The following is a 19737-nucleotide window of genomic DNA, read 5'->3' as shown; positions in this document are numbered from 1 at the left end:
ACAATATGTAGGTAATTAAAAAAATCCTTAATATATTTTGAAGTTTAGCAAAACTAAATTCTACAAATTCTTTTCAATAACAAAATCAATTTTCATATTAGTGTAATAAAGAAATTATTAATCATCATAATTATGTTGCAAACAACAAGTATCTGTATTGCTGATTGTTAAATTTAATACTGACTACTTCTATATTAAATGCCATGTATTGTGTTAATACTCGTAATACATACACATAGTAAAATTTTTTGTATCTGAACAATCGGAAAAGAATGTTTAGTTACAGTAGATTATTTTTGAATTATAAAGAGTTTTGGATGATGTTATTTTGCCAACGACCATACCACGTTGAACACACCGGTTCTCGTCTGATCACCGAAGTTAAGCAACGTCGGGCGCGGTTAGTACTTAGATGGGGGACCGCTTGGGAACACCGCGTGTTGTTGGCATCAGTCAACTTTTTGCATTTTTTTTACAAACCTTAACAAAAATATTATGAATAACGTTTTGTATGAATTTATTCCTATGCAACTAATTTTTTTATGAGGATTTATTGTGGATTTATATATTACTACTGTTGCTCCTTCGTTTATTAGTATGATGACGAGAAATCCAATTAAATTCTGTTGAGTCTTACAACTCAATGAAAAATTTTTTTGATAGAATTTTTTTAATTACTGAAAAACAATATGTAGGTAATTAAAAAAAATCCTTAATATATTTTGAAGTTTAGCAAAACTAAATTCTACAAACTCTTTTCAACAACAAAATCAATTTTCATATTAGTGTAATAAAGAAATTATTAATCATCATAATTATGTTGCAAACAACAAGTATCTGTATTGCTGATTGTTAAATTTACTACTGACTACTTCTATATTAAATGCCATGTATTGTGTTAATACTCGTAATACATACACATAGTAAAATTTTTTGTATCTGAACAATCGGAAAAGAATGTTTAGTTACAGTAGATTATTTTTGAATTATAAAGAGTTTTGGATGATGTTATTTTGCCAACGACCATACCACGTTGAACACACCGGTTCTCGTCTGATCACCGAAGTTAAGCAACGTCGGGCGCGGTTAGTACTTAGATGGGGGACCGCTTGGGAACACCGCGTGTTGTTGGCATCAGTCAACTTTTTGCATTTTTTTTACAAACTTTAATAAAAATATTATGAATAACGTTTTGTATGAATTTATTCCTATGCAACTAATTTTTTTATGAGGATTTATTGTGGATTTATGTATTACTACTGTTGCTCCTTCGTTTATTAGTATGATGACGAGAAATCCAATTAAATTCTGTTGAGTCTTACAACTCAATGAAAAATTTTTTTGATAGAATTTTTTTAATTACTGAAAAACAATATGTAGGTAATTAAAAAAAATCCTTAATATATTTTGAAGTTTAGCAAAACTAAATTCTACAAACTCTTTTCAATAACAAAATCAATTTTCATATTAGTGTAATAAAGAAATTATTAATCATCATAATTATGTTGCAAACAACAAGTATCTGTATTGCTGATTGTTAAATTTACTACTGACTACTTCTATATTAAATGCCATGTATTGTGTTAATACTCGTAATACATACACATAGTAAAATTTTTTGTATCTGAACAATCGGAAAAGAATGTTTAGTTACAGTAGATTATTTTTGAATTATAAAGAGTTTTGGATGATGTTATTTTGCCAACGACCATACCACGTTGAACACACCGGTTCTCGTCTGATCACCGAAGTTAAGCAACGTCGGGCGCGGTTAGTACTTAGATGGGGGACCGCTTGGGAACACCGCGTGTTGTTGGCATCAGTCAACTTTTTGCATTTTTTTTACAAACTTTAATAAAAATATTATGAATAACGTTTTGTATGAATTTATTCCTATGCAACTAATTTTTTTATGAGGATTTATTGTGGATTTATGTATTACTACTGTTGCTCCTTCGTTTATTAGTATGATGACGAGAAATCCAATTAAATTCTGTTGAGTCTTACAACTCAATGAAAAATTTTTTTGATAGAATTTTTTTAATTACTGAAAAACAATATGTAGGTAATTAAAAAAAATCCTTAATATATTTTGAAGTTTAGCAAAACTAAATTCTACAAACTCTTTTCAACAACAAAATCAATTTTCATATTAGTGTAATAAAGAAATTATTAATCATCATAATTATGTTGCAAACAACAAGTGTCTGTATTGCTGATTGTTAAATTTACTACTGACTACTTCTATATTAAATGCCATGTATTGTGTTAATACTCGTAATACATACACATAGTAAAATTTTTTGTATCTGAACAATCGGAAAAGAATGTTTAGTTACAGTAGATTATTTTTGAATTATAAAGAGTTTTGGATGATGTTATTTTGCCAACGACCATACCACGTTGAACACACCGGTTCTCGTCTGATCACCGAAGTTAAGCAACGTCGGGCGCGGTTAGTACTTAGATGGGGGACCGCTTGGGAACACCGCGTGTTGTTGGCATCAGTCAACTTTTTGCATTTTTTTTACAAACTTTAATAAAAATATTATGAATAACGTTTTGTATGAATTTATTCCTATGCAACTAATTTTTTTATGAGGATTTATTGTGGATTTATATATTGCTACTGTTGCTCCTTCGTTTATTAGTATGATGACGAGAAATCCAATTAAATTCTGTTGAGTCTTACAACGCAATGAAAAATTTTTTTGATAGAATTTTTTTAATTACTGGAAAACAATATGTAGGTAATTAAAAAAATCCTTAATATATTTTGAAGTTTAGCAAAACTAAATTCTACAAATTCTTTTCAATAACAAAATCAATTTTCATATTAGTGTAATAAAGAAATTATTAATCATCATAATTATGTTGCAAACAACAAGTATCTGTATTGCTGATTGTTAAATTTAATACTGACTACTTCTATATTAAATGCCATGTATTGTGTTAATACTCGTAATACATACACATAGTAAAATTTTTTGTATCTGAACAATCGGAAAAGAATGTTTAGTTACAGTAGATTATTTTTGAATTATAAAGAGTTTTGGATGATGTTATTTTGCCAACGACCATACCACGTTGAACACACCGGTTCTCGTCTGATCACCGAAGTTAAGCAACGTCGGGCGCGGTTAGTACTTAGATGGGGGACCGCTTGGGAACACCGCGTGTTGTTGGCATCAGTCAACTTTTTGCATTTTTTTTACAAACCTTAACAAAAATATTATGAATAACGTTTTGTATGAATTTATTCCTATGCAACTAATTTTTTTATGAGGATTTATTGTGGATTTATATATTACTACTGTTGCTCCTTCGTTTATTAGTATGATGACGAGAAATCCAATTAAATTCTGTTGAGTCTTACAACTCAATGAAAAATTTTTTTGATAGAATTTTTTTAATTACTGAAAAACAATATGTAGGTAATTAAAAAAAATCCTTAATATATTTTGAAGTTTAGCAAAACTAAATTCTACAAACTCTTTTCAACAACAAAATCAATTTTCATATTAGTGTAATAAAGAAATTATTAATCATCATAATTATGTTGCAAACAACAAGTATCTGTATTGCTGATTGTTAAATTTACTACTGACTACTTCTATATTAAATGCCATGTATTGTGTTAATACTCGTAATACATACACATAGTAAAATTTTTTGTATCTGAACAATCGGAAAAGAATGTTTAGTTACAGTAGATTATTTTTGAATTATAAAGAGTTTTGGATGATGTTATTTTGCCAACGACCATACCACGTTGAACACACCGGTTCTCGTCTGATCACCGAAGTTAAGCAACGTCGGGCGCGGTTAGTACTTAGATGGGGGACCGCTTGGGAACACCGCGTGTTGTTGGCATCAGTCAACTTTTTGCATTTTTTTTACAAACTTTAATAAAAATATTATGAATAACGTTTTGTATGAATTTATTCCTATGCAACTAATTTTTTTATGAGGATTTATTGTGGATTTATGTATTACTACTGTTGCTCCTTCGTTTATTAGTATGATGACGAGAAATCCAATTAAATTCTGTTGAGTCTTACAACTCAATGAAAAATTTTTTTGATAGAATTTTTTTAATTACTGAAAAACAATATGTAGGTAATTAAAAAAAATCCTTAATATATTTTGAAGTTTAGCAAAACTAAATTCTACAAACTCTTTTCAATAACAAAATCAATTTTCATATTAGTGTAATAAAGAAATTATTAATCATCATAATTATGTTGCAAACAACAAGTATCTGTATTGCTGATTGTTAAATTTAATACTGACTACTTCTATATTAAATGCCATGTATTGTGTTAATACTCGTAATACATACACATAGTAAAATTTTTTGTATCTGAACAATCGGAAAAGAATGTTTAGTTACAGTAGATTATTTTTGAATTATAAAGAGTTTTGGATGATGTTATTTTGCCAACGACCATACCACGTTGAACACACCGGTTCTCGTCTGATCACCGAAGTTAAGCAACGTCGGGCGCGGTTAGTACTTAGATGGGGGACCGCTTGGGAACACCGCGTGTTGTTGGCATCAGTCAACTTTTTGCATTTTTTTTACAAACTTTAATAAAAATATTATGAATAACGTTTTGTATGAATTTATTCCTATGCAACTAATTTTTTTATGAGGATTTATTGTGGATTTATGTATTACTACTGTTGCTCCTTCGTTTATTAGTATGATGACGAGAAATCCAATTAAATTCTGTTGAGTCTTACAACTCAATGAAAAATTTTTTTGATAGAATTTTTTTAATTACTGAAAAACAATATGTAGGTAATTAAAAAAAATCCTTAATATATTTTGAAGTTTAGCAAAACTAAATTCTACAAACTCTTTTCAATAACAAAATCAATTTTCATATTAGTGTAATAAAGAAATTATTAATCATCATAATTATGTTGCAAACAACAAGTATCTGTATTGCTGATTGTTAAATTTAATACTGACTACTTCTATATTAAATGCCATGTATTGTGTTAATACTCGTAATACATACACATAGTAAAATTTTTTGTATCTGAACAATCGGAAAAGAATGTTTAGTTACAGTAGATTATTTTTGAATTATAAAGAGTTTTGGATGATGTTATTTTGCCAACGACCATACCACGTTGAACACACCGGTTCTCGTCTGATCACCGAAGTTAAGCAACGTCGGGCGCGGTTAGTACTTAGATGGGGGACCGCTTGGGAACACCGCGTGTTGTTGGCATCAGTCAACTTTTTGCATTTTTTTTACAAACTTTAATAAAAATATTATGAATAACGTTTTGTATGAATTTATTCCTATGCAACTAATTTTTTTATGAGGATTTATTGTGGATTTATGTATTACTACTGTTGCTCCTTCGTTTATTAGTATGATGACGAGAAATCCAATTAAATTCTGTTGAGTCTTACAACTCAATGAAAAATTTTTTTGATAGAATTTTTTTAATTACTGAAAAACAATATGTAGGTAATTAAAAAAAATCCTTAATATATTTTGAAGTTTAGCAAAACTAAATTCTACAAACTCTTTTCAATAACAAAATCAATTTTCATATTAGTGTAATAAAGAAATTATTAATCATCATAATTATGTTGCAAACAACAAGTATCTGTATTGCTGATTGTTAAATTTAATACTGACTACTTCTATATTAAATGCCATGTATTGTGTTAATAATACATACACATAGTAAAATTTTTTGTATCTGAACAATCGGAAAAGAATGTTTAGTTACAGTAGATTATTTTTGAATTATAAAGAGTTTTGGATGATGTTATTTTGCCAACGACCATACCACGTTGAACACACCGGTTCTCGTCTGATCACCGAAGTTAAGCAACGTCGGGCGCGGTTAGTACTTAGATGGGGGAACGCTTGGGAACACCGCGTGTTGTTGGCATCAGTCAACTTTTTGTATTTTTTTTACAAACTTTAAGAAAAATATTATGAATAACGTTTTATATGAATTTATTCCTATGCAACTAATTTTTTTATGAGGATTTATTGTAGATTTATATTTTACTACTGTTGCTCCTTCGTTTATTAGTATGATGACGAGAAATCCAATTAAATTCTGTTGAGTCTTACAACTCAATGAAAAATTTTTTTGATAGAATTTTTTTAATTACTGGAAAACAATATGTAGGTAATTAAAAAAATCCTTAATATATTTTGAAGTTTAGCAAAACTAAATTCTACAAATTCTTTTCAATAACAAAATCAATTTTCATATTAGTGTAATAAAGAAATTATTAATCATCATAATTATGTTGCAAACAACAAGTATCTGTATTGCTGATTGTTAAATTTAATACTGACTACTTCTATATTAAATGCCATGTATTGTGTTAATAATACATACACATAGTAAAATTTTTTGTATCTGAACAATCGGAAAAGAATGTTTAGTTACAGTAGATTATTTTTGGATTATAAAGAGTTTTGGATGATGTTATTTTGCCAACGACCATACCACGTTGAACACACCGGTTCTCGTCTGATCACCGAAGTTAAGCAACGTCGGGCGCGGTTAGTACTTAGATGGGGGACCGCTTGGGAACACCGCGTGTTGTTGGCATCAGTCAACTTTTTGCATTTTTTTTACAAACCTTAACAAAAATTATTGTGAATAACGTTTTATATGAATTTATTCCTATGCAACTAATTTTTTTATGAGGATTTATTGTGGATTTATGTATTACTACTGTTGCTCCTTCGTTTATTAGTATGATGACGAGAAATCCAATTAAATTCTGTTGAGTCTTACAACTCAATGAAAAATTTTTTTGATAGAATTTTTTTAATTACTGAAAAACAATATGTAGGTAATTAAAAAAATCCTTAATATATTTTGAAGTTTAGCAAAACTAAATTCTACAAACTCTTTTCAATAACAAAATCAATTTTCATATTAGTGTAATAAAGAAATTATTAATCATCATAATTATGTTGCAAACAACAAGTATCTGTATTGCTGATTGTTAAATTTAATACTGACTACTTCTATATTAAATGCCATGTATTGTGTTAATAATACATACACATAGTATAATTTTTTGTATCTGAACAATCGGAAAAGAATTTTTAGTTGCAGTAGATTATTTTTGGATTATAAAGAGTTTTGGATGATGTTATTTTGTCAACGACCATACCACGTTGAACACACCGGTTCTCGTCTGATCACCGAAGTTAAGCAACGTCGGGCGCGGTTAGTACTTAGATGGGGGACCGCTTGGGAACACCGCGTGTTGTTGGCATCAGTCAACTTTTTGCATTTTTTTTACAAACTTTAATAAAAATATTATGAATAACGTTTTGTATGAATTTATTCCTATGCAACTAATTTTTTTATGAGGATTTATTGTGGATTTATGTATTACTACTGTTGCTCCTTCGTTTATTAGTATGATGACGAGAAATCCAATTAAATTCTGTTGAGTCTTACAACTCAATGAAAAATTTTTTTGATAGAATTTTTTTAATTACTGAAAAACAATATGTAGGTAATTAAAAAAATCCTTAATATATTTTGAAGTTTAGCAAAACTAAATTCTACAAACTCTTTTCAATAACAAAATCAATTTTCATATTAGTGTAATAAAGAAATTATTAATCATCATAATTATGTTGCAAACAACAAGTATCTGTATTGCTGATTGTTAAATTTAATACTGACTACTTCTATATTAAATGCCATGTATTGTGTTAATACTCGTAATACATACACATAGTAAAATTTTTTGTATCTGAACAATCGGAAAAGAATGTTTAGTTACAGTAGATTATTTTTGAATTATAAAGAGTTTTGGATGATGTTATTTTGCCAACGACCATACCACGTTGAACACACCGGTTCTCGTCTGATCACCGAAGTTAAGCAACGTCGGGCGCGGTTAGTACTTAGATGGGGGACCGCTTGGGAACACCGCGTGTTGTTGGCATCAGTCAACTTTTTGTATTTTTTTTACAAACTTTAAGAAAAATATTATGAATAACGTTTTATATGAATTTATTCCTATGCAACTAATTTTTTTATGAGGATTTATTGTAGATTTATATTTTACTACTGTTGCTCCTTCGTTTATTAGTATGATGACGAGAAATCCAATTAAATTCTGTTGAGTCTTACAACTCAATGAAAAATTTTTTTGATAGAATTTTTTTAATTACTGGAAAACAATATGTAGGTAATTAAAAAAATCCTTAATATATTTTGAAGTTTAGCAAAACTAAATTCTACAAATTCTTTTCAATAACAAAATCAATTTTCATATTAGTGTAATAAAGAAATTATTAATCATCATAATTATGTTGCAAACAACAAGTATCTGTATTGCTGATTGTTAAATTTAATACTGACTACTTCTATATTAAATGCCATGTATTGTGTTAATAATACATACACATAGTAAAATTTTTTGTATCTGAACAATCGGAAAAGAATGTTTAGTTACAGTAGATTATTTTTGGATTATAAAGAGTTTTGGATGATGTTATTTTGCCAACGACCATACCACGTTGAACACACCGGTTCTCGTCTGATCACCGAAGTTAAGCAACGTCGGGCGCGGTTAGTACTTAGATGGGGGACCGCTTGGGAACACCGCGTGTTGTTGGCATCAGTCAACTTTTTGCATTTTTTTTACAAACCTTAACAAAAATTATTGTGAATAACGTTTTATATGAATTTATTCCTATGCAACTAATTTTTTTATGAGGATTTATTGTGGATTTATGTATTACTACTGTTGCTCCTTCGTTTATTAGTATGATGACGAGAAATCCAATTAAATTCTGTTGAGTCTTACAACTCAATGAAAAATTTTTTTGATAGAATTTTTTTAATTACTGAAAAACAATATGTAGGTAATTAAAAAAATCCTTAATATATTTTGAAGTTTAGCAAAACTAAATTCTACAAACTCTTTTCAATAACAAAATCAATTTTCATATTAGTGTAATAAAGAAATTATTAATCATCATAATTATGTTGCAAACAACAAGTATCTGTATTGCTGATTGTTAAATTTAATACTGACTACTTCTATATTAAATGCCATGTATTGTGTTAATAATACATACACATAGTATAATTTTTTGTATCTGAACAATCGGAAAAGAATTTTTAGTTGCAGTAGATTATTTTTGGATTATAAAGAGTTTTGGATGATGTTATTTTGTCAACGACCATACCACGTTGAACACACCGGTTCTCGTCTGATCACCGAAGTTAAGCAACGTCGGGCGCGGTTAGTACTTAGATGGGGGACCGCTTGGGAACACCGCGTGTTGTTGGCATCAGTCAACTTTTTGCATTTTTTTTACAAACTTTAATAAAAATATTATGAATAACGTTTTGTATGAATTTATTCCTATGCAACTAATTTTTTTATGAGGATTTATTGTGGATTTATGTATTACTACTGTTGCTCCTTCGTTTATTAGTATGATGACGAGAAATCCAATTAAATTCTGTTGAGTCTTACAACTCAATGAAAAATTTTTTTGATAGAATTTTTTTAATTACTGAAAAACAATATGTAGGTAATTAAAAAAATCCTTAATATATTTTGAAGTTTAGCAAAACTAAATTCTACAAACTCTTTTCAATAACAAAATCAATTTTCATATTAGTGTAATAAAGAAATTATTAATCATCATAATTATGTTGCAAACAACAAGTATCTGTATTGCTGATTGTTAAATTTAATACTGACTACTTCTATATTAAATGCCATGTATTGTGTTAATAATACATACACATAGTAAAATTTTTTGTATCTGAACAATCGGAAAAGAATGTTTAGTTACAGTAGATTATTTTTGAATTATAAAGAGTTTTGGATGATGTTATTTTGCCAACGACCATACCACGTTGAACACACCGGTTCTCGTCTGATCACCGAAGTTAAGCAACGTCGGGCGCGGTTAGTACTTAGATGGGGGACCGCTTGGGAACACCGCGTGTTGTTGGCATCAGTCAACTTTTTGTATTTTTTTTACAAACTTTAAGAAAAATATTATGAATAACGTTTTATATGAATTTATTCCTATGCAACTAATTTTTTTATGAGGATTTATTGTAGATTTATATTTTACTACTGTTGCTCCTTCGTTTATTAGTATGATGACGAGAAATCCAATTAAATTCTGTTGAGTCTTACAACTCAATGAAAAATTTTTTTGATAGAATTTTTTTAATTACTGGAAAACAATATGTAGGTAATTAAAAAAATCCTTAATATATTTTGAAGTTTAGCAAAACTAAATTCTACAAATTCTTTTCAATAACAAAATCAATTTTCATATTAGTGTAATAAAGAAATTATTAATCATCATAATTATGTTGCAAACAACAAGTATCTGTATTGCTGATTGTTAAATTTAATACTGACTACTTCTATATTAAATGCCATGTATTGTGTTAATAATACATACACATAGTAAAATTTTTTGTATCTGAACAATCGGAAAAGAATGTTTAGTTACAGTAGATTATTTTTGAATTATAAAGAGTTTTGGATGATGTTATTTTGCCAACGACCATACCACGTTGAACACACCGGTTCTCGTCTGATCACCGAAGTTAAGCAACGTCGGGCGCGGTTAGTACTTAGATGGGGGACCGCTTGGGAACACCGCGTGTTGTTGGCATCAGTCAACTTTTTGCATTTTTTTTACAAACTTTAATAAAAATATTATGAATAACGTTTTGTATGAATTTATTCCTATGCAACTAATTTTTTTATGAGGATTTATTGTGGATTTATGTATTACTACTGTTGCTCCTTCGTTTATTAGTATGATGACGAGAAATCCAATTAAATTCTGTTGAGTCTTACAACTCAATGAAAAATTTTTTTGATAGAATTTTTTTAATTACTGAAAAACAATATGTAGGTAATTAAAAAAATCCTTAATATATTTTGAAGTTTAGCAAAACTAAATTCTACAAACTCTTTTCAATAACAAAATCAATTTTCATATTAGTGTAATAAAGAAATTATTAATCATCATAATTATGTTGCAAACAACAAGTATCTGTATTGCTGATTGTTAAATTTAATACTGACTACTTCTATATTAAATGCCATGTATTGTGTTAATAATACATACACATAGTAAAATTTTTTGTATCTGAACAATCGGAAAAGAATGTTTAGTTACAGTAGATTATTTTTGAATTATAAAGAGTTTTGGATGATGTTATTTTGCCAACGACCATACCACGTTGAACACACCGGTTCTCGTCTGATCACCGAAGTTAAGCAACGTCGGGCGCGGTTAGTACTTAGATGGGGGACCGCTTGGGAACACCGCGTGTTGTTGGCATCAGTCAACTTTTTGTATTTTTTTTACAAACTTTAATAAAAATATTATGAATAACGTTTTGTATGAATTTATTCCTATGCAACTAATTTTTTTATGAGGATTTATTGTAGATTTATATTTTACTACTGTTGCTCCTTCGTTTATTAGTATGATGACGAGAAATCCAATTAAATTCTGTTGAGTCTTACAACTCAATGAAAAATTTTTTTGATAGAATTTTTTTAATTACTGAAAAACAATATGTAGGTAATTAAAAAAAATCCTTAATATATTTTGAAGTTTAGCAAAACTAAATTCTACAAACTCTTTTCAACAACAAAATCAATTTTCATATTAGTGTAATAAAGAAATTATTAATCATCATAATTATGTTGCAAACAACAAGTATCTGTATTGCTGATTGTTAAATTTAATACTGACTACTTCTATATTAAATGCCATGTATTGTGTTAATAATACATACACATAGTAAAATTTTTTGTATCTGAACAATCGGAAAAGAATGTTTAGTTACAGTAGATTATTTTTGAATTATAAAGAGTTTTGGATGATGTTATTTTGCCAACGACCATACCACGTTGAACACACCGGTTCTCGTCTGATCACCGAAGTTAAGCAACGTCGGGCGCGGTTAGTACTTAGATGGGGGACCGCTTGGGAACACCGCGTGTTGTTGGCATCAGTCAACTTTTTGCATTTTTTTTACAAACTTTAATAAAAATATTATGAATAACGTTTTGTATGAATTTATTCCTATGCAACTAATTTTTTTATGAGGATTTATTGTGGATTTATGTATTACTACTGTTGCTCCTTCGTTTATTAGTATGATGACGAGAAATCCAATTAAATTCTGTTGAGTCTTACAACTCAATGAAAAATTTTTTTGATAGAATTTTTTTAATTACTGAAAAACAATATGTAGGTAATTAAAAAAATCCTTAATATATTTTGAAGTTTAGCAAAACTAAATTCTACAAACTCTTTTCAATAACAAAATCAATTTTCATATTAGTGTAATAAAGAAATTATTAATCATCATAATTATGTTGCAAACAACAAGTATCTGTATTGCTGATTGTTAAATTTAATACTGACTACTTCTATATTAAATGCCATGTATTGTGTTAATAATACATACACATAGTAAAATTTTTTGTATCTGAACAATCGGAAAAGAATGTTTAGTTACAGTAGATTATTTTTGAATTATAAAGAGTTTTGGATGATGTTATTTTGCCAACGACCATACCACGTTGAACACACCGGTTCTCGTCTGATCACCGAAGTTAAGCAACGTCGGGCGCGGTTAGTACTTAGATGGGGGACCGCTTGGGAACACCGCGTGTTGTTGGCATCAGTCAACTTTTTGTATTTTTTTTACAAACTTTAAGAAAAATATTATGAATAACGTTTTATATGAATTTATTCCTATGCAACTAATTTTTTTATGAGGATTTATTGTAGATTTATATTTTACTACTGTTGCTCCTTCGTTTATTAGTATGATGACGAGAAATCCAATTAAATTCTGTTGAGTCTTACAACTCAATGAAAAATTTTTTTGATAGAATTTTTTTAATTACTGGAAAACAATATGTAGGTAATTAAAAAAATCCTTAATATATTTTGAAGTTTAGCAAAACTAAATTCTACAAATTCTTTTCAATAACAAAATCAATTTTCATATTAGTGTAATAAAGAAATTATTAATCATCATAATTATGTTGCAAACAACAAGTATCTGTATTGCTGATTGTTAAATTTAATACTGACTACTTCTATATTAAATGCCATGTATTGTGTTAATAATACATACACATAGTAAAATTTTTTGTATCTGAACAATCGGAAAAGAATGTTTAGTTACAGTAGATTATTTTTGAATTATAAAGAGTTTTGGATGATGTTATTTTGCCAACGACCATACCACGTTGAACACACCGGTTCTCGTCTGATCACCGAAGTTAAGCAACGTCGGGCGCGGTTAGTACTTAGATGGGGGACCGCTTGGGTACACCGCGTGTTGTTGGCATCAGTCAACTTTTTGTATTTTTTTTACAAACTTTAATAAAAATATTATGAATAACGTTTTGTATGAATTTATTCCTATGCAACTAATTTTTTTATGAGGATTTATTGTAGATTTATATTTTACTACTGTTGCTCCTTCGTTTATTAGTATGATGACGAGAAATCCAATTAAATTCTGTTGAGTCTTACAACTCAATGAAAAATTTTTTTGATAGAATTTTTTTAATTACTGAAAAACAATATGTAGGTAATTAAAAAAAATCCTTAATATATTTTGAAGTTTAGCAAAACTAAATTCTACAAACTCTTTTCAACAACAAAATCAATTTTCATATTAGTGTAATAAAGAAATTATTAATCATCATAATTATGTTGCAAACAACAAGTATCTGTATTGCTGATTGTTAAATTTAATACTGACTACTTCTATATTAAATGCCATGTATTGTGTTAATAATACATACACATAGTATAATTTTTTGTATCTGAACAATCGGAAAAGAATTTTTAGTTGCAGTAGATTATTTTTGGATTATAAAGAGTTTTGGATGATGTTATTTTGTCAACGACCATACCACGTTGAACACACCGGTTCTCGTCTGATCACCGAAGTTAAGCAACGTCGGGCGCGGTTAGTACTTAGATGGGGGACCGCTTGGGAACACCGCGTGTTGTTGGCATCAGTCAACTTTTTGCATTTTTTTTACAAACTTTAATAAAAATATTATGAATAACGTTTTGTATGAATTTATTCCTATGCAACTAATTTTTTTATGAGGATTTATTGTGGATTTATGTATTACTACTGTTGCTCCTTCGTTTATTAGTATGATGACGAGAAATCCAATTAAATTCTGTTGAGTCTTACAACTCAATGAAAAATTTTTTTGATAGAATTTTTTTAATTACTGAAAAACAATATGTAGGTAATTAAAAAAATCCTTAATATATTTTGAAGTTTAGCAAAACTAAATTCTACAAACTCTTTTCAATAACAAAATCAATTTTCATATTAGTGTAATAAAGAAATTATTAATCATCATAATTATGTTGCAAACAACAAGTATCTGTATTGCTGATTGTTAAATTTAATACTGACTACTTCTATATTAAATGCCATGTATTGTGTTAATAATACATACACATAGTAAAATTTTTTGTATCTGAACAATCGGAAAAGAATGTTTAGTTACAGTAGATTATTTTTGAATTATAAAGAGTTTTGGATGATGTTATTTTGCCAACGACCATACCACGTTGAACACACCGGTTCTCGTCTGATCACCGAAGTTAAGCAACGTCGGGCGCGGTTAGTACTTAGATGGGGGACCGCTTGGGAACACCGCGTGTTGTTGGCATCAGTCAACTTTTTGTATTTTTTTTACAAACTTTAAGAAAAATATTATGAATAACGTTTTATATGAATTTATTCCTATGCAACTAATTTTTTTATGAGGATTTATTGTAGATTTATATTTTACTACTGTTGCTCCTTCGTTTATTAGTATGATGACGAGAAATCCAATTAAATTCTGTTGAGTCTTACAACTCAATGAAAAATTTTTTTGATAGAATTTTTTTAATTACTGGAAAACAATATGTAGGTAATTAAAAAAATCCTTAATATATTTTGAAGTTTAGCAAAACTAAATTCTACAAATTCTTTTCAATAACAAAATCAATTTTCATATTAGTGTAATAAAGAAATTATTAATCATCATAATTATGTTGCAAACAACAAGTATCTGTATTGCTGATTGTTAAATTTAATACTGACTACTTCTATATTAAATGCCATGTATTGTGTTAATAATACATACACATAGTAAAATTTTTTGTATCTGAACAATCGGAAAAGAATGTTTAGTTACAGTAGATTATTTTTGAATTATAAAGAGTTTTGGATGATGTTATTTTGCCAACGACCATACCACGTTGAACACACCGGTTCTCGTCTGATCACCGAAGTTAAGCAACGTCGGGCGCGGTTAGTACTTAGATGGGGGACCGCTTGGGAACACCGCGTGTTGTTGGCATCAGTCAACTTTTTGTATTTTTTTTACAAACTTTAAGAAAAATATTATGAATAACGTTTTATATGAATTTATTCCTATGCAACTAATTTTTTTATGAGGATTTATTGTAGATTTATATTTTACTACTGTTGCTCCTTCGTTTATTAGTATGATGACGAGAAATCCAATTAAATTCTGTTGAGTCTTACAACTCAATGAAAAATTTTTTTGATAGAATTTTTTTAATTACTGGAAAACAATATGTAGGTAATTAAAAAAATCCTTAATATATTTTGAAGTTTAGCAAAACTAAATTCTACAAATTCTTTTCAATAACAAAATCAATTTTCATATTAGTGTAATAAAGAAATTATTAATCATCATAATTATGTTGCAAACAACAAGTATCTGTATTGCTGATTGTTAAATTTAATACTGACTACTTCTATATTAAATGCCATGTATTGTGTTAATAATACATACACATAGTAAAATTTTTTGTATCTGAACAATCGGAAAAGAATGTTTAGTTACAGTAGATTATTTTTGGATTATAAAGAGTTTTGGATGATGTTATTTTGCCAACGACCATACCACGTTGAACACACCGGTTCTCGTCTGATCACCGAAGTTAAGCAACGTCGGGCGCGGTTAGTACTTAGATGGGGGACCGCTTGGGAACACCGCGTGTTGTTGGCATCAGTCAACTTTTTGCATTTTTTTTACAAACCTTAACAAAAATTATTGTGAATAACGTTTTATATGAATTTATTCCTATGCAACTAATTTTTTTATGAGGATTTATTGTGGATTTATGTATTACTACTGTTGCTCCTTCGTTTATTAGTATGATGACGAGAAATCCAATTAAATTCTGTTGAGTCTTACAACTCAATGAAAAATTTTTTTGATAGAATTTTTTTAATTACTGAAAAACAATATGTAGGTAATTAAAAAAATCCTTAATATATTTTGAAGTTTAGCAAAACTAAATTCTACAAACTCTTTTCAATAACAAAATCAATTTTCATATTAGTGTAATAAAGAAATTATTAATCATCATAATTATGTTGCAAACAACAAGTATCTGTATTGCTGATTGTTAAATTTAATACTGACTACTTCTATATTAAATGCCATGTATTGTGTTAATAATACATACACATAGTATAATTTTTTGTATCTGAACAATCGGAAAAGAATTTTTAGTTGCAGTAGATTATTTTTGGATTATAAAGAGTTTTGGATGATGTTATTTTGTCAACGACCATACCACGTTGAACACACCGGTTCTCGTCTGATCACCGAAGTTAAGCAACGTCGGGCGCGGTTAGTACTTAGATGGGGGACCGCTTGGGAACACCGCGTGTTGTTGGCATCAGTCAACTTTTTGCATTTTTTTTACAAACTTTAATAAAAATATTATGAATAACGTTTTGTATGAATTTATTCCTATGCAACTAATTTTTTTATGAGGATTTATTGTGGATTTATGTATTACTACTGTTGCTCCTTCGTTTATTAGTATGATGACGAGAAATCCAATTAAATTCTGTTGAGTCTTACAACTCAATGAAAAATTTTTTTGATAGAATTTTTTTAATTACTGAAAAACAATATGTAGGTAATTAAAAAAATCCTTAATATATTTTGAAGTTTAGCAAAACTAAATTCTACAAACTCTTTTCAATAACAAAATCAATTTTCATATTAGTGTAATAAAGAAATTATTAATCATCATAATTATGTTGCAAACAACAAGTATCTGTATTGCTGATTGTTAAATTTAATACTGACTACTTCTATATTAAATGCCATGTATTGTGTTAATACTCGTAATACATACACATAGTAAAATTTTTTGTATCTGAACAATCGGAAAAGAATGTTTAGTTACAGTAGATTATTTTTGAATTATAAAGAGTTTTGGATGATGTTATTTTGCCAACGACCATACCACGTTGAACACACCGGTTCTCGTCTGATCACCGAAGTTAAGCAACGTCGGGCGCGGTTAGTACTTAGATGGGGGACCGCTTGGGAACACCGCGTGTTGTTGGCATCAGTCAACTTTTTGCATTTTTTTTACAAACTTTAATAAAAATATTATGAATAACGTTTTGTATGAATTTATTCCTATGCAACTAATTTTTTTATGAGGATTTATTGTGGATTTATGTATTACTACTGTTGCTCCTTCGTTTATTAGTATGATGACGAGAAATCCAATTAAATTCTGTTGAGTCTTACAACTCAATGAAAAATTTTTTTGATAGAATTTTTTTAATTACTGAAAAACAATATGTAGGTAATTAAAAAAATCCTTAATATATTTTGAAGTTTAGCAAAACTAAATTCTACAAACTCTTTTCAATAACAAAATCAATTTTCATATTAGTGTAATAAAGAAATTATTAATCATCATAATTATGTTGCAAACAACAAGTATCTGTATTGCTGATTGTTAAATTTAATACTGACTACTTCTATATTAAATGCCATGTATTGTGTTAATAATACATACACATAGTAAAATTTTTTGTATCTGAACAATCGGAAAAGAATGTTTAGTTACAGTAGATTATTTTTGAATTATAAAGAGTTTTGGATGATGTTATTTTGCCAACGACCATACCACGTTGAACACACCGGTTCTCGTCTGATCACCGAAGTTAAGCAACGTCGGGCGCGGTTAGTACTTAGATGGGGGACCGCTTGGGAACACCGCGTGTTGTTGGCATCAGTCAACTTTTTGTATTTTTTTTACAAACTTTAAGAAAAATATTATGAATAACGTTTTATATGAATTTATTCCTATGCAACTAATTTTTTTATGAGGATTTATTGTAGATTTATATTTTACTACTGTTGCTCCTTCGTTTATTAGTATGATGACGAGAAATCCAATTAAATTCTGTTGAGTCTTACAACTCAATGAAAAATTTTTTTGATAGAATTTTTTTAATTACTGGAAAACAATATGTAGGTAATTAAAAAAATCCTTAATATATTTTGAAGTTTAGCAAAACTAAATTCTACAAATTCTTTTCAATAACAAAATCAATTTTCATATTAGTGTAATAAAGAAATTATTAATCATCATAATTATGTTGCAAACAACAAGTATCTGTATTGCTGATTGTTAAATTTAATACTGACTACTTCTATATTAAATGCCATGTATTGTGTTAATAATACATACACATAGTAAAATTTTTTGTATCTGAACAATCGGAAAAGAATGTTTAGTTACAGTAGATTATTTTTGAATTATAAAGAGTTTTGGATGATGTTATTTTGCCAACGACCATACCACGTTGAACACACCGGTTCTCGTCTGATCACCGAAGTTAAGCAACGTCGGGCGCGGTTAGTACTTAGATGGGGGACCGCTTGGGAACACCGCGTGTTGTTGGCATCAGTCAACTTTTTGCATTTTTTTTACAAACTTTAATAAAAATATTATGAATAACGTTTTGTATGAATTTATTCCTATGCAACTAATTTTTTTATGAGGATTTATTGTGGATTTATGTATTACTACTGTTGCTCCTTCGTTTATTAGTATGATGACGAGAAATCCAATTAAATTCTGTTGAGTCTTACAACTCAATGAAAAATTTTTTTGATAGAATTTTTTTAATTACTGAAAAACAATATGTAGGTAATTAAAAAAATCCTTAATATATTTTGAAGTTTAGCAAAACTAAATTCTACAAACTCTTTTCAATAACAAAATCAATTTTCATATTAGTGTAATAAAGAAATTATTAATCATCATAATTATGTTGCAAACAACAAGTATCTGTATTGCTGATTGTTAAATTTAATACTGACTACTTCTATATTAAATGCCATGTATTGTGTTAATAATACATACACATAGTAAAATTTTTTGTATCTGAACAATCGGAAAAGAATGTTTAGTTACAGTAGATTATTTTTGAATTATAAAGAGTTTTGGATGATGTTATTTTGCCAACGACCATACCACGTTGAACACACCGGTTCTCGTCTGATCACCGAAGTTAAGCAACGTCGGGCGCGGTTAGTACTTAGATGGGGGACCGCTTGGGAACACCGCGTGTTGTTGGCATCAGTCAACTTTTTGTATTTTTTTTACAAACTTTAATAAAAATATTATGAATAACGTTTTGTATGAATTTATTCCTATGCAACTAATTTTTTTATGAGGATTTATTGTAGATTTATATTTTACTACTGTTGCTCCTTCGTTTATTAGTATGATGACGAGAAATCCAATTAAATTCTGTTGAGTCTTACAACTCAATGAAAAATTTTTTTGATAGAATTTTTTTAATTACTGAAAAACA

The 19737-nt window shown here is 28.5% G+C and overlaps 29 non-coding genes across 29 annotated transcripts; all 29 read left to right on the top strand.

Moving 5' to 3' along the window:
- The first annotated feature begins 330 nt into the window (after positions 1–330).
- LOC129609390 (5S ribosomal RNA) lies at positions 331–449 on the top strand. The gene has a single exon (XR_008697000.1). It is a non-coding gene; the product is annotated as a 5S ribosomal RNA (ribosomal RNA).
- A 566-nt stretch (positions 450–1015) lies between these two features.
- Positions 1016–1134, top strand: LOC129609388 (5S ribosomal RNA). Its single transcript, XR_008696998.1, has one exon. It is a non-coding gene; the product is annotated as a 5S ribosomal RNA (ribosomal RNA).
- Positions 1135–1700: 566 nt separating this feature from the next.
- LOC129609387 (5S ribosomal RNA) lies at positions 1701–1819 on the top strand. The gene has a single exon (XR_008696997.1). It is a non-coding gene; the product is annotated as a 5S ribosomal RNA (ribosomal RNA).
- A 566-nt stretch (positions 1820–2385) lies between these two features.
- LOC129609386 (5S ribosomal RNA) lies at positions 2386–2504 on the top strand. The gene has a single exon (XR_008696996.1). It is a non-coding gene; the product is annotated as a 5S ribosomal RNA (ribosomal RNA).
- A 565-nt stretch (positions 2505–3069) lies between these two features.
- LOC129609385 (5S ribosomal RNA) lies at positions 3070–3188 on the top strand. Its single transcript, XR_008696995.1, has one exon. It is a non-coding gene; the product is annotated as a 5S ribosomal RNA (ribosomal RNA).
- Positions 3189–3754: 566 nt separating this feature from the next.
- Positions 3755–3873, top strand: LOC129609383 (5S ribosomal RNA). Its single transcript, XR_008696994.1, has one exon. It is a non-coding gene; the product is annotated as a 5S ribosomal RNA (ribosomal RNA).
- A 566-nt stretch (positions 3874–4439) lies between these two features.
- Positions 4440–4558, top strand: LOC129609382 (5S ribosomal RNA). The gene has a single exon (XR_008696993.1). It is a non-coding gene; the product is annotated as a 5S ribosomal RNA (ribosomal RNA).
- A 566-nt stretch (positions 4559–5124) lies between these two features.
- LOC129609381 (5S ribosomal RNA) lies at positions 5125–5243 on the top strand. Its single transcript, XR_008696992.1, has one exon. It is a non-coding gene; the product is annotated as a 5S ribosomal RNA (ribosomal RNA).
- A 560-nt stretch (positions 5244–5803) lies between these two features.
- Positions 5804–5922, top strand: LOC129609352 (5S ribosomal RNA). The gene has a single exon (XR_008696964.1). It is a non-coding gene; the product is annotated as a 5S ribosomal RNA (ribosomal RNA).
- Positions 5923–6481: 559 nt separating this feature from the next.
- Positions 6482–6600, top strand: LOC129609380 (5S ribosomal RNA). Its single transcript, XR_008696991.1, has one exon. It is a non-coding gene; the product is annotated as a 5S ribosomal RNA (ribosomal RNA).
- Positions 6601–7160: 560 nt separating this feature from the next.
- LOC129609348 (5S ribosomal RNA) lies at positions 7161–7279 on the top strand. Its single transcript, XR_008696960.1, has one exon. It is a non-coding gene; the product is annotated as a 5S ribosomal RNA (ribosomal RNA).
- Positions 7280–7844: 565 nt separating this feature from the next.
- Positions 7845–7963, top strand: LOC129609379 (5S ribosomal RNA). Its single transcript, XR_008696990.1, has one exon. It is a non-coding gene; the product is annotated as a 5S ribosomal RNA (ribosomal RNA).
- A 559-nt stretch (positions 7964–8522) lies between these two features.
- LOC129609378 (5S ribosomal RNA) lies at positions 8523–8641 on the top strand. The gene has a single exon (XR_008696989.1). It is a non-coding gene; the product is annotated as a 5S ribosomal RNA (ribosomal RNA).
- Positions 8642–9201: 560 nt separating this feature from the next.
- On the top strand, positions 9202–9320 carry LOC129609347 (5S ribosomal RNA). Its single transcript, XR_008696959.1, has one exon. It is a non-coding gene; the product is annotated as a 5S ribosomal RNA (ribosomal RNA).
- A 559-nt stretch (positions 9321–9879) lies between these two features.
- LOC129609376 (5S ribosomal RNA) lies at positions 9880–9998 on the top strand. Its single transcript, XR_008696987.1, has one exon. It is a non-coding gene; the product is annotated as a 5S ribosomal RNA (ribosomal RNA).
- A 559-nt stretch (positions 9999–10557) lies between these two features.
- LOC129609375 (5S ribosomal RNA) lies at positions 10558–10676 on the top strand. The gene has a single exon (XR_008696986.1). It is a non-coding gene; the product is annotated as a 5S ribosomal RNA (ribosomal RNA).
- Positions 10677–11235: 559 nt separating this feature from the next.
- On the top strand, positions 11236–11354 carry LOC129609374 (5S ribosomal RNA). Its single transcript, XR_008696985.1, has one exon. It is a non-coding gene; the product is annotated as a 5S ribosomal RNA (ribosomal RNA).
- Positions 11355–11914: 560 nt separating this feature from the next.
- On the top strand, positions 11915–12033 carry LOC129609373 (5S ribosomal RNA). The gene has a single exon (XR_008696984.1). It is a non-coding gene; the product is annotated as a 5S ribosomal RNA (ribosomal RNA).
- A 559-nt stretch (positions 12034–12592) lies between these two features.
- LOC129609372 (5S ribosomal RNA) lies at positions 12593–12711 on the top strand. Its single transcript, XR_008696983.1, has one exon. It is a non-coding gene; the product is annotated as a 5S ribosomal RNA (ribosomal RNA).
- A 559-nt stretch (positions 12712–13270) lies between these two features.
- LOC129609349 (5S ribosomal RNA) lies at positions 13271–13389 on the top strand. The gene has a single exon (XR_008696961.1). It is a non-coding gene; the product is annotated as a 5S ribosomal RNA (ribosomal RNA).
- A 560-nt stretch (positions 13390–13949) lies between these two features.
- On the top strand, positions 13950–14068 carry LOC129609346 (5S ribosomal RNA). Its single transcript, XR_008696958.1, has one exon. It is a non-coding gene; the product is annotated as a 5S ribosomal RNA (ribosomal RNA).
- A 559-nt stretch (positions 14069–14627) lies between these two features.
- Positions 14628–14746, top strand: LOC129609371 (5S ribosomal RNA). The gene has a single exon (XR_008696982.1). It is a non-coding gene; the product is annotated as a 5S ribosomal RNA (ribosomal RNA).
- A 559-nt stretch (positions 14747–15305) lies between these two features.
- LOC129609370 (5S ribosomal RNA) lies at positions 15306–15424 on the top strand. Its single transcript, XR_008696981.1, has one exon. It is a non-coding gene; the product is annotated as a 5S ribosomal RNA (ribosomal RNA).
- Positions 15425–15983: 559 nt separating this feature from the next.
- Positions 15984–16102, top strand: LOC129609369 (5S ribosomal RNA). The gene has a single exon (XR_008696980.1). It is a non-coding gene; the product is annotated as a 5S ribosomal RNA (ribosomal RNA).
- Positions 16103–16662: 560 nt separating this feature from the next.
- LOC129609345 (5S ribosomal RNA) lies at positions 16663–16781 on the top strand. Its single transcript, XR_008696957.1, has one exon. It is a non-coding gene; the product is annotated as a 5S ribosomal RNA (ribosomal RNA).
- Positions 16782–17346: 565 nt separating this feature from the next.
- LOC129609368 (5S ribosomal RNA) lies at positions 17347–17465 on the top strand. Its single transcript, XR_008696979.1, has one exon. It is a non-coding gene; the product is annotated as a 5S ribosomal RNA (ribosomal RNA).
- A 559-nt stretch (positions 17466–18024) lies between these two features.
- Positions 18025–18143, top strand: LOC129609367 (5S ribosomal RNA). Its single transcript, XR_008696978.1, has one exon. It is a non-coding gene; the product is annotated as a 5S ribosomal RNA (ribosomal RNA).
- A 559-nt stretch (positions 18144–18702) lies between these two features.
- Positions 18703–18821, top strand: LOC129609365 (5S ribosomal RNA). Its single transcript, XR_008696976.1, has one exon. It is a non-coding gene; the product is annotated as a 5S ribosomal RNA (ribosomal RNA).
- A 559-nt stretch (positions 18822–19380) lies between these two features.
- LOC129609364 (5S ribosomal RNA) lies at positions 19381–19499 on the top strand. Its single transcript, XR_008696975.1, has one exon. It is a non-coding gene; the product is annotated as a 5S ribosomal RNA (ribosomal RNA).
- The last annotated feature ends 238 nt before the right edge of the window (positions 19500–19737 follow it).

This window comes from Condylostylus longicornis, unplaced genomic scaffold (assembly GCF_029603195.1).
Source record: "Condylostylus longicornis isolate FDR11 unplaced genomic scaffold, ASM2960319v2 ptg000038l, whole genome shotgun sequence".
NCBI classification, from domain to species: domain Eukaryota; kingdom Metazoa; phylum Arthropoda; class Insecta; order Diptera; family Dolichopodidae; genus Condylostylus; species Condylostylus longicornis.
The sequence above is the reverse complement of the archived record's forward strand: the minus strand, read 5'-3'. Positions and strand labels throughout refer to the sequence as shown.